A 13,074-nucleotide genomic window follows, 5' to 3' on the forward strand; every position below is an offset into this window, starting at 1 on the left:
AGAGATGGTGAGGTTGGGAAGAGAGATTGGTGGGAATATATAAGAGAGGTGTGAACCGGTTCCAGGAAGGAGAGAGTGGTATTTGGATGCCAACAAGGCGACAGATGGAAGGAGCGTCGCTGTGCACGGGTGCGCCTGTTTCCCTCCCCCAGCTCTCACCTTCTTCCCATCTTCTGCCAATGGGGAGGTTGCTTCCTGCCCACGACAGAATCCAATGGTTTTGTCCTCAACTAAACTTCCAACAACGCCCTCTCCCTTTTGTGATAATTAACTACATTGCCCCCTTGACTAGTGTGGGGTCCAGGAGGGTGGACTGGTTACCATGATGTGTGGAAGGCGACCAATATCATGAACTTCAGGTTCCGTTTGCATGTCACGGAAGACAAAACCGCGCCACCTCTTATGCAGAAACAGAATCGGGTTTAACCATACCTCCTTTTCTTTGCATATTGCAATTTTCATGTTTATTGCCACTATTCCGGATCGAGCTTTCGGGATAAAGCATGTGTAGTGTGAAGTTTTACTGAATGAAAAATGCATCAAGTGTAGGAATGCGCAGTATACATTGGCTTGATCGATGACATATAGTGATAGCACGACATGCGATAGACAATGATATTGTTGTTAGTGTATCGTTGTGTGACGGCATAGAGATGAAGCATTTGTTTGGTTAAGCAGTCTAACGAATGAGAGAATATTGTCTTTGGAGATTTGGTTCATGACTTCTCGATTTGAAAAAGTTTCCCACGCATAACGTTTGGATGCACGAGGTGCGTGTGGGTTAGGGTTAATTCTCTCAAGGATCACCTTAGGTGATTCCAATCGAATACAGTGACTCGAGACTGGGCGACTGAATGCCTAGGCACTGGCGAATAAGTCAGGATGATGATCTTCGCTATGACATTCAATCATCAACTGGTCTTAAAACTAAGGGTCACAAGGTCTTATTTTTTCAGTGACAAGGTTTTGTTGTAGCATACACATGGAGTTACAATACGCTCCATGACACACAAGGCTAAGGTAAGTTTGTGCCATTCTTGAAAGCGATAGCTGGCATGCGATGGCTAGACACAAAGTATCATGTACTAGATAGAATATGCATTTGGAGATGCACTTGATCAGCTTTTGCTAGGCAGTTGTGCACAAGGTGGTGTGCTGGACCAATAAAATGATTCAATACATGAAAAAGTGTTAGTGTGCGTTCTTTGACCGTTAGGCTGGCCAGACTGGGCAATCTGGCGTATCACGAGTTTGCAAAATTTTTTATACCTGTAACAAAATGACATCAGTGTAGAAAGATTCACAGAAACCTTGTTATTCATTGAATGCGACACTGAAGGGGACAATAATGGTTTATTCCTATAATAAAAATTTATGCAGTTGAAGTGTTGATGACCGAGCACATAAACTAGATGTTGGTAGGGTGGTATGAGTCATATTGTCGATAGTAAGCAGAAGTGTAAGGTTGTTGTTCAATTGGATAAGAAAATATGGATAAGCCAAAGATTCCTACTAGTTGTATGTTAGGCTCGCAGGTAAAGCATGATGTTTGCCTTGTGCATGTAGAGAATGCATATTAGCTTCGACTGGATAAATTTTTTAGTATGGGAGACTCAATTAAACTTCTATATTCTCTCTTAAGATTATGGGATAGTAGAGTTTCCATCTTAAACAAAATGCACATTATTTTGGTTCCTTAAGTTGATAGTTCCTCTGTGGATTGTGTGTGCAAAAAAATTATTGTTTGTGGCTCATCAGTTTGGTTCTTGAGAGAACATTTTGCTGGTTCTGGATGAGAGTTGCAACGTTCGGCTGTATTACATTTTTTGTGAACAAATGCTCAGAAAAATACTTTGAAGGACTGCTTTGGGATGATACGCATGTATGCGTCCCCCACTTGAGGATTAGTTTGGATAGTTGAAAAACCACAAGTGTTATCTTAAGAAAGTTGATATCTCTGCAACACACATTGGTCGTTGTTTTTCTCTGTGAAGACCACGAAGGGCTTGAAATTTCTCTTCTTGGGGTTAAAAGACACTCTAGCCATGAGCATGAAGATGATAAGTTTATCGTGCAGGCGAGGATGAGCCACTTGTGTATGGGACTACACTAGGATTCTACGAGCAAAAAATGTTGGATGTTGATAGAGCGAAAGACTGCTATTTAAATAATTGAAGGCACATTAAAGAATAAGACTTAGCGTATTAAAGGTTGCGATGATGGTAGATAAAAACTAGAACAAGTTGAGTAGGGTCACTACAACAAAGCAATAGATTAGCGACGACCACATTCCGTCGCGAATCCGTCGCTAATCCGTCGCTAACCATGTTAGCGACGGATTAGCGACAACGCGGCGACAATATGCTTACGTCGCGAATATTTCGACGCTAACTGGCGACGGAATAATTCTGTCGCCAGGTCCGTCGCTAATTGCGACGGAATAACGAGCGCTATATTTCGTCGCCAATCCGCCGGTACTAAACGGCGACCACGGCTTGGCGACAGATTTAATTCCGTCGCTATGCCGTCGCTAGATTAATATGAATAGCGACGGAATCATCCGTCGCTAATCCGTCGCAAACACAAAAAAAAATCAAAAACAATTTATTTAAAAATTAATTACCGAGAACTGTACAATTTTTATTTCCTGTACAATTTATATTTCCTGTAAATAAAAAACAAACCACACAAAAAAATTCATATAACAAGTATCTATAATAATTAATCATTCCACCTTAAAATTAAGAAGTTTAATTATTTACAATTCAACAATTACAATTAGGAAAAATAAAAAAAATAGAACTTCTTCAACACAGTCCTCTAATCATCGCCAAGATTTTGTGCGTCTTCTTGTTCATTGTCTTTATCTGTCCCTTCAGCTCCACTACCCTGATTATCGCTAGCAGCCTACACAAGAAAAGAACAGTCAGTATTGATAAACAAAATATAATGAAATAAATTACACACTATATGTGATTCTATCATGTGCTCATGTGTGATCTAAGGCAATAAAAAAACTCTATATGTGATTCTATCATGCTCATATGTGTGCTAAGGCAGTCAAAAAATTGAATATGTGATTATAGCATGTTCATATGTGTTCTAAGGCATCTAAAAAAACTCTATATGTGATTCTACCATGCTCAGAGGTGCTTTAAGGCAGGCAAAAAACTATATATGTGATTCGATCATGCTCGTATGTGTGCTAAGGCAGTAAAAAAATTGAATATGTGAATATAGCATGCTCATATGTGCTCTAAGGCAGGCAAAGCCAAAAATTTTATATGTGATTCTATCATAAATGATATATAACATGTTCATATGTGTTCTAAGGCAGTTAAAAAACTCTATATGTTATTATAGCATGCTCATATGTGTGCTAAGGCAGTCAAAAAACAGAATATGTGATTATAATATGCTCATATGTGTTCTTAGGCAGTCAAAAAACTGAATATGTGATTATAGCATGCTCATATGTGTTCTAATGCAATCAAAAAAACTTTATATGTGATTCTATCATGCTCATATGTGCTCTAAGACAGACAAAAAGTTAAATATATATATATATGATTCTATCATGCTCATATGTGTGCTAAGGCAGTCAAAAAATTAAATATGTGATTATAGCATGTTCATATGTGTTCTAAGGCATATAAAAAAACTCTATATGTGATTCTACCATGCTCAGATGTGCTTTAAGGCAGGCAAAAAACTATATATGTGATTCGATCATGCTCGTATGTGTGCTAAGGCAGTAAAAAAATTGAATATGTGAATATAGCATGCTCATATGTGCTCTAAGGCAGGCAAAACAACTTTATATGTGATTCTATCATGCTCATATGTGTGCTAAGGCAGTAAAAAAATTGAATATGTGATTATAGCATGTTCATATGTGTTCTAAGGCATCTAGAAAAACTCTATATGTGATTCTACCATGCTCAGATATGCTTTAAGACAGTCAAAAAAACTATATATGTGATTATACCTGAGAGGGACCTGGAATCGAAGATCCCCTATCCTGAACAGCGGCCTTGATCTCATTTCGGAGAAAGGGGGCGACAGTGTATTGGAAGTAGTTATTCAATGATTCATTAATGATCTCGCGTACATCATCACCGGAAAGAATAGTCGGCTGCTTGGAGCTTATGTCGGCGCAAGAAGTCGGTGAGCCGTAACTGGAAGAACCAATAACTGGTGAAGTGTTCATATTACTCCCAAACCCGAACACGCGACCTTTTTTGGGTTCACCTGCTGCAGTCACCCATGCTGTAGGATCAAATGATGGATGCTGAGTAGCGTCTTCGCCATATCGCTCTACCATCTGTTGCTTATATGCCTCCTACAAAATAATGTTTAAAGTATTCATTAATAATTAATGATAACATTATGATAACTTGTATATATATTGCAATGATTATTAATAGAATTAATACATACCGTTGTCGTTCTGACCTTCTCTGATACGAAGACTCCCGTGGTCTTCCATTTATGTGTTTCTACAAACACATCCTTATATGGTACACTGCCTCCTTTTTCTGCTTCCTGCGAAGTTAAATGACAAAAGATTTAGTACACAAGTTTGCAACAATACTTATAAAATTAATATTATATATTGATGAGTTACCATTTTCTTTAGGTGGCTCCCAAATGTCTTAGATCCACCTGTGTGTAGATGGGCTTCGGGCATCTTCGATCGATTTTGTGAAGCCTTCGCAGAGCGATTTTTAAATGCATCTCCCGCCCACTTATCGCACATTTCATCCCAGTAATCTCTCCTGATAGTAATAGGACCATGGCCCTTCCACAGTAATGGATCATCTACTACGCCAGATGCTTTTTTTGCTGCAGTCTTCATAGTGTGCAGCATGTCTGCAAATCGATTGGCAGCCACCTTCTGCCACACCTTCCTTGCATCATTTTCTTCCACCGTAGTTGCAAAGCGATTCGAAGCCTACAAATATTTTCAGAAAGTTAGTAGACATTGCTTAAATAAATTAAATATGAAACACATTAACTATGAGGAACAACTGTATACCATGAATGAGGACCACAATCTGTCTAACACCTCCTTTGGGTACTCTTTCCATTGAGCAACTGGTCCTGGTAGATGTTGAAGAAGTGAATTCCTAATTTCCCGTACTACTTCTTGTGGCTCAAACCTCGTGCTGCACATGAATTGTTACACAGTAAATATCAATATAAAATATTTAAAAGATATGCAATAATTGAAAACAAAATACTTACGGTCGATTATCGATATACACTATTCGAATGAGTCTTCTTGTGCCAGCCTGAGAAGACCCTGTTTCCTGTGTTGGCTGTTGACTTGTGCGATCAACTGGTGTAGGTGGATCGTGTACAGGCGCAACATCATCTGTAAAAAAATACATTAGAAATTCTCAGAATGTGCATTTGAACTAATCAAGCATCTAATTAGTTATATGATATACCTATCACAGGAGCCCGTGAAGATGAAGGTTGAGCCTGGCTACTACTGGATGAGCGACCACTATAACCTCCACGAACCATATTCTAACAAATAACATATGTCATACAATACATTCAAATAATTCACATCAAGTATTACAATGCATTCAAGTCATTCACATCAAGCATTGCAATGCATTCAAATAATTCAAATCATTGACATCAAGTATTGCACTAATTCAAATCATTCGTTAATTGCATAAATTATAATACATTCAGATAATTGAAATCATTCACATCAAGTATTACAATGCATTCGAATCATTCGTATCAAGTATTATAATACATTCTAAAAGCTTTGGAATCCTCCATGCAGTACAGACAAGCCAACCTCCCATGTGTGCTCCAACCAGATAACATACCATATGCAGGGAAGTCACTGATTGTCCATAGAACAGCGGCCTTCATGTTGAAATTTTGTTTTTTGTGGGCATCATACGTGGTAACATCGTCATCCCACAATACTTTTAATTCATCAATCAATGGCCTTAGATATACATCAAGATTTTGGCCAGGTGAGGTCAGACCAGGGATCAACATAGACAAGAAAAGATTTGGACGTTTCATACACAAGCTTGGTGGAAGGTTGTATGGAGTTACAAATACTGGCCAACATGAGTATGGAGTTGATCTACCCCAAATGGATTAAATCCATCTGTACATAGACCGAGTCTAACATTTCGCACTTCCATTGCGAAGTTCTGATGAGTACGATCAAAGTGCTTCCAAGCTTCAGCGTCAACAGGATGCGTGATCTTGTTTTCATCGTGTCGAACTTTATTTGCATGCCATCTCATGTGTTTAGCTGTCTTTGAAGACATATACAATCGCTGCAATCTAGGAGTGATAGGAAAGTAGCAGAGCGACTTGTATGAAACTTCCTTTGATCTCGTGCTACCATTGCCTCTTGTCTTTGGCTTGAACCGAGGATGCCCACATGACGGGCATGATATGTCGTTTTCCTGCTCCTTGAAATACAACATGCAGTGATTTGGACAAGCATCAATCTTTTTGTAACCCATACCTAGAGCGTTGACCATAACTTTCGCACGATAGAAATTTTGTGGCAATTTCTCATCTTTAGGCAACATACTCTTCACAATCATGCACAAACGGTCAAAACATGATTGACTCAAATTATACTCAGACTTCAAATTCATTAGTTGAAGAACTGCAGACAAGATAGTGTGACTCTCACAACCGTTCCAAAGTGGCTCATCAGCATCTTTAAGTAAATCATAAAATCTACTAGCTGCATTATTTGGTGATTCTTCATCTACGGCAGTTCTTACATCACTAGAACTCATAGCAGAACCCAGTTCTGTTCCTGCAGCATCAAATATCAAATTCGTATATGGATTATCGTGCACCACATTCACCCGTGCATCAAAATCATTTCTAAATTCTTCTCCATGAAACGTCCAGTTCTGATAATCACTCACAAAACCCTTCCTGTATAGGTGATGTCTAACGCCATGAGGTTCTACAAATCGATTATTCTTACAAATCTTGCAGGGACACCTAATCCGACCTGTGGGATCTACCGTACTGACACTCGCCGTTGCAAATTCAATAAAACTATCGACACCATCCATATATTCATGCGATAACTCATTGTCCACTATCCTACGGTACATCCATTCACGGTTTGCAGTCATTCTGTCGTATGATGTTACGAATAGTATCCTAACGAATTAAGAAAAAAACAATCAGAATGCTACGATGAAGAAAATATCAAATTTATCATGCAATATACTATGTCAAACAATAACAAGAATTTTGATGCATGCATTGATAACTTAATATTTTCATGTGCAAACTATTAATGACACGATACAATCATTTGAAGCATGCTTTTATTATAAAATTTTACATGGAAGTCAAAATCAAATTGAAAGTAACTACATGCAAGCATGGATACAATTACATCAAACATTGCAATACATCATAATCATTCATATCAAATAAATGGCAAACATGTACCTGCAGCAAACACACTTCAATATCTCACTAACTACTATCATGCTTAGCATGGACTCCGTACTCCAAAAATAAGAACACTTCCATATTTCTACATTAAAATCATGCTCAGCATGATCTCCGAACTCCAACAAAGCAGTCCTAGATATCAACAACTAAGTGAGTGTGAACAATAAAGTGCTGCATTCAATAAATTAAATAACATGTGATACGTTTGCATCACTTACTCACCACGGGTATTTACCCGATTTGCATTGTTTTTGTCATTTACTTACCACAGGTGGCCGAGCACGAGTTGGTTCCGTTGAAAAATCTGCACAAAAACAAAACAAATTAAATAACAAACTAACTAATCATGAAACAAGATGAAACACTAACTAAAAAAATTAAAACAACTCTAACTAATTGAAAGAAGAGAAAAGAAAAATAGTATATATGTTAAGCCAAATCTAACTAGAAGATGCTAATTTAACAAACCAGCTATAACATGTTGAACCAGTCGACTAACATAAAGTCATAGACAATTTCTAATCTGAACTACTTAGCAAAGGAATAGTAAATCAATCAATTAGTTTACTAGAAAAGATGTGAACTCCGTTTAACCACCACTATCATAAAGAATTCAAATAGCCCTAATCTAACTAACTGATTGTGAGAACATTAAATACCAATCTATCTAAGAAAAATATAATTATAAAAGACTAATAGATTGAAATACTCTAACTAACCAGATTTCAAGAAAACAAATTGAAGTAAAACTAACTACCAGTAGACATTAACAAACTAACAAATTGATAAAAATTTATGAACTACTCTAACTAGAACAAACTAACAAATTGATAAAAATTTATGAAATACTCTAACTAACCACAGTTGATTAAATCTCAACCTAGCCAGTTGATTTCGATTTGAATTTTTTTTTTATAATTTAGTCATTATAGTTGTTGATTAAACTCAAAACAATAAATCTTTTGCTATGACTTTATTAATTTTACAACTGTTGGGTTCAATCACAATAGTCTATTATATTTTAGCAGTGTGGTTCTTCATAACTACAGTCGTTTCAAATTTCAGCAGCTTGAATTGTAGTACCGTTGTTATTCTTTTTATTTCAACAGCAGTAATTGTTTCTAATAATTACGATCTGATTTTAGCACAACATAAAAGTATTAATTTTTTTTATTCAAATCATCAGCAACTTATATTTTTATTTTGAGCCGATGTTTGTAATCCAAATAGTCAATTTTTTATAAATATATCAGCAGTTAGACATTCTTTTTTGCAGTTGATTTTATGACAGCATATTTATTATAATTTCCAGTAGTTTGATTCAATCTTTTCACAGCAGTTTGACAAATTGCAAATCAGTAGCTTGATTTATCATAGTTCAGTAGTGGATTTTGATTTCCACAAAAATTTAAGAATAGTTCTACTTTTATCGACATGATTTTCAAATACAAAAATTTGTTTTCAATTTGTTAGTTTGTTTTCAATTTGTTAGTTTGAAAGCACGGCAGGGGGTTAAACCCCCTGCCTTTCCGGCAGGGAAGGGGGTTAAATCCCCTGCCGGAAAGGCAGTTCCGGCATGGGGGGTTGACCCCCTGCCGTGCCTTTACGGTAGGGGGTTAACCCCCCTGCCTTTCCGGCAGGGGGTTTAACCTCCTGCGTTTCCGGCAGGGGGTCGACCCCCCCTGCCGGAAACGCAGGGGGTCCACCCCCCCTGCCGGAAAGCACGGGGAGCGGCGGCTGGCGAGGTCGCCGGTGGCCGGCGCAGTCGACAACAGAGAGGGGGAGACCTGGAGCGAATCTCGGGGGCCACTGGGTCGCCGAAACTCAGAGCGGAGGCGAAGAGGTGGCTGCAGGGAGGATCGTCGGTCGTCGGCGGCTGAGGACGCCGGTTGCGAGTCGCCGACGACCGAAGGGGAGACAACACCTCCCGGCAGCAGCCACAGGGAGGAACAGCAGGGAGGAGGAAGAGGTCGGCGGCGGGTCGCCGGTGCTCGGGGTCCCTGGCGCAGCCGCTAGCCAAGCAGGGAGGTCGGCAACGAGGATAGTCGGCGAGGCGGCGGCGGCCGGACGGTGGCGAGAGCCGACGGGCGGCGGGAGGGAGAGGGCGGCGGGAGGGAGCATTACAGCGAAACAAGAAAAAGAGAAAGAGGGATGGGATTAGGGATTTACGCGACATTTAGCGACGGAAACATTCTGTCGCTAAGCCGTCGCTAAATCAAAATACAAAAAACGCGACGGAATATATTCTGTCGCTACGCTGTCGCTAATTAGCGACAGATTAGCGACGACAGAGTTCCCTCTCTAAATCCATCGCTAAAATGGTGTTCTTGTAATAAAAAGTAGCGACAAAAAATTTAGTCGCTAATCCGTCGCTAAGTAGCGACAGATTAGCGATAAAATTTGTTTCCTCGCTAATCCGTCGCTACTTAGCGACAGATTCTATCTCTAGCTAATCTGTCGCTAATTAGCGACAGTTTTTTTCCGTCGCTAATTTCCGTCGCTAATTAACAATTTTCTTGTAGTGGGTGAAGAAAAAAAGTAGACAAAAGATAAGTGCATAGGAAAACTGATATATCAGTTAAGACTGTGTTCTTACCTTCACCGACATTGTCGAGGACAATAATAGTTTGAGTGGAGAGAATGTCTCAGATTGAGCTTTCGGAATGGAGCTTGTATAGTACGGAATGCTATTATGTGAAAAATGCATTGAGTGTAGGAACACACGGTATGCATTGACTTAATCAGTGACGTGTGATGATAGAACAACATATGATATGTAACAATATCATTGTTAGTGCATTGCTATGTAGCAATACAAACATGAAGTATAGTTTGGTTAAGTAGTGCCAATAGATTAGAGGATATGTTGTCTTTAGAGATTTGGTTAAGGACCTCTTGGCTTGCAAGAGTTTCCCACGTATTGCATTTGGACGCATGAGGTGCATGTGGGTTGAGACCAATTCTCACAGAGATCACCTTAGGTGATTTCAACTGAGTATGGTGATTCGAGGCTGAGCGAGTGAATGCCTAAGCACCGACGAATGAGTCTGGGTGGTGCTCTTCGTTATGGTGTTCAATCATCGTCTTCGGGTCGAGGGCCGCAAGGTCTTGTTCCTTCAATGATGAGGTTTTGTTGTAGCGTATGCATGGAGTCACAATACGCTTTATGACACACAAAGCTAAGTTTAGTTTGTGCCATTCTCGAAAGTGATAGCTGGTATAGGATGATTAGGCACAAAGTGATATAGACTAAATAAAATATGCATTTGGAGATGCACTTGATCAGCTTTCGTTAGGTAGTTGTGCATGAGGTGGTGCGCAGGGCCAATGAAATGATTTAGCACATGAAAAAGTGTTGGTGCGTGGCCTTTAGTCATTAGGCTGTCTAGACTGAGCAGTCTGACTCATCGCGGGTTTGCGAAAAATTCTATACCCGTGAAAGTCATTGTGGCCCCTCCAAAAAATGCATGCCCTTAGGTGCATTTTCATGAAAATGACACTTTCTGTGACAAGCAAACAGACCATCAAGCTTTTGGTTTGTGGAACGAGACCAAGTGTTTGGTCTATAAAACGTTCTTGCAAAATGACTTTTCTTTTTTAAGAAAATCCCGTTAACACAATCTTTGACATTGATTAAAATTGACTAAGATCAAGAATCTCTGACATTTTAAATAAAGGATGGATTTCATGGAGCTGTAACGAGAATGGTGGCTGCAATTCGTGAAGTTAGTTGTATCAGGAAAACATGACCACGTCTTTTTTTTTTCTTAAAGGCAATCTGGGATTAGCCCGACCCCTAATCATTTATAGAATGATACCATTGGGATTTGAACTTGCAACATCTCAGCACAAGGTGACGTGAACTAGCTGATCCTACCAAACAAGCGGAGCCCTATTGGTACATGTGAGGATGTCTTGAATTAAGTTTTTATCTTGCTAGGGAAAAAAAAGTTCTATGGTTCATGAACTGGGCAAATTTTCCCTTTCAGGGTTGGACTAATGTATGCTCCAAAGACTGTACCTGGCATAGCTTGGCTCAATGGTTTTGCTGCTCTTGGCTAGCTCCAGTCTAGTTTCAGACTTTGACATTTGGGTCATATTGATACTTTTCTTTGGACTCATGCTTTGTTGCAGGGGCAGAATAAAAAGCCTTAGACTACATCGACAAGGAATACTTGGACTTTGTTTTTTTAAGCTCAATTTGAAATATTGGATGCCAATGTATCAGAGGGGGGGGAACGTGCATAGCTGGACAATGTTATTGCAGGGCCACGTTCCAATTTATTACTGGTATGGTAGCTGGGTAAGGAGTGTTGGATCTGTTTCTCTGACATTAAATGTGGTTACTGCCATTGCAGTATTTAAGTATTCAAGCCCAAGTATTAGCCTCACTGCATTAGGATGAACCGAACCAACTCAAACTGAGCAACCTGCCTACACAGTAGTCAGAGTTAGCCAATTGCTGAGACACACCAAACCCAAACCCAAACCCAAACCCAATCCACATGTAGTGATCTCAATCAAGATAGAACAAGAAAAGAGTGAGAAGTTTCATAGTGAAACTATAACTTCATTTCAAACTTGAATGCAACAAGACAAGGCAAAAGCCCCTATTAATCCTAGTGAGAAGCAGTTTACAAGGATTCTGGCCAACCTAATTGTTTTAAGGCAAACATTAGAGTTTGGTAATGACCATGAATGAAAAAAGCAATCGCATAATTCAAACGCGGAACACACAACAAACAGGAGAGAGGCAAAAATGGTCTTTAAAAAGAATGGATTGATTGTATCATTTTCTAGATTTCATCTGTTGGCCAAAAGAAACAAAAACAAAGATATACAAAGGAATTTGCTAATAGCAATCGAATTCGAGGCTCTCTTCGAGCAATCTCCACGAGTAGTCCATCAGCTCGGGGCTCAATCTGAGCATGAGGACGCAAAACTCCATCTGGTTGAGAGCACCATCACCGTCCAAATCTCCCTCCCTCACCATCCCCATCACCTCCTCATCGCTCATCCCCTTCAACCCCAACACCTCGCCGTTCATCTTCACGCTCTCGAACGTGATGAGCCCTCTCTCCGGATCCATGAGCAGCCTGAACCCATTGCAGAGCTCTCCCATCAGCCCCTCTGCCCCCAACTTCTCTGCCATCACAGGCAGGAAATCCTCGAATTTCTCTGCCATCTTTGCTGCCATATCTCGTCTAAGATTTATACCACAAACACTGAAGAAGAAGAAGAAGAAGAAGAAGAAGAAGAAGAAGAAGAGGGTGAGGTTGGGAAGAGAGATTGGTGGGAATATATAAGGGAGGTGAGAACTGGATTCCAGGAAAGAGATATTGGTGTTTGAATGACAAGGAGACAGATGGAAAGGTGCCTCTGTCCCCTTCTCCCACTCTTCTTCACAACTTCGGAGAAGGTAGTGGTGTCAATGGGTCGGGTTTGACCCGGACCTCACCGGTACCAAACCATATAAGGTTAGGTTTGGTGATAAACAAGAAGCCTGATTAGAATCCGGGTCTGGCCCTAAGGATCCGATTAATATATACAGCCAGGTATGGTTTGCGAAATTTCATAACAGACCTGGGCCCGACT

At 39.7% G+C, this 13,074-nt stretch overlaps 1 pseudogene; it reads right to left on the minus strand.

Annotated features, from left to right (window-relative positions):
* Positions 1-12,239: 12,239 nt before the first annotated feature.
* LOC149822993 (calcium-binding protein KIC pseudogene) lies at positions 12,240-12,749 on the minus strand (annotated as a pseudogene).
* Between the last annotated feature and the right edge of the window lie 325 nt (positions 12,750-13,074).

This window comes from Nuphar pumila, chromosome 11 (genome assembly GCF_984573655.1).
Source record: "Nuphar pumila chromosome 11, dmNupPumi1.hap1.1, whole genome shotgun sequence".
Lineage (NCBI taxonomy): Eukaryota > Viridiplantae > Streptophyta > Magnoliopsida > Nymphaeales > Nymphaeaceae > Nuphar > Nuphar pumila.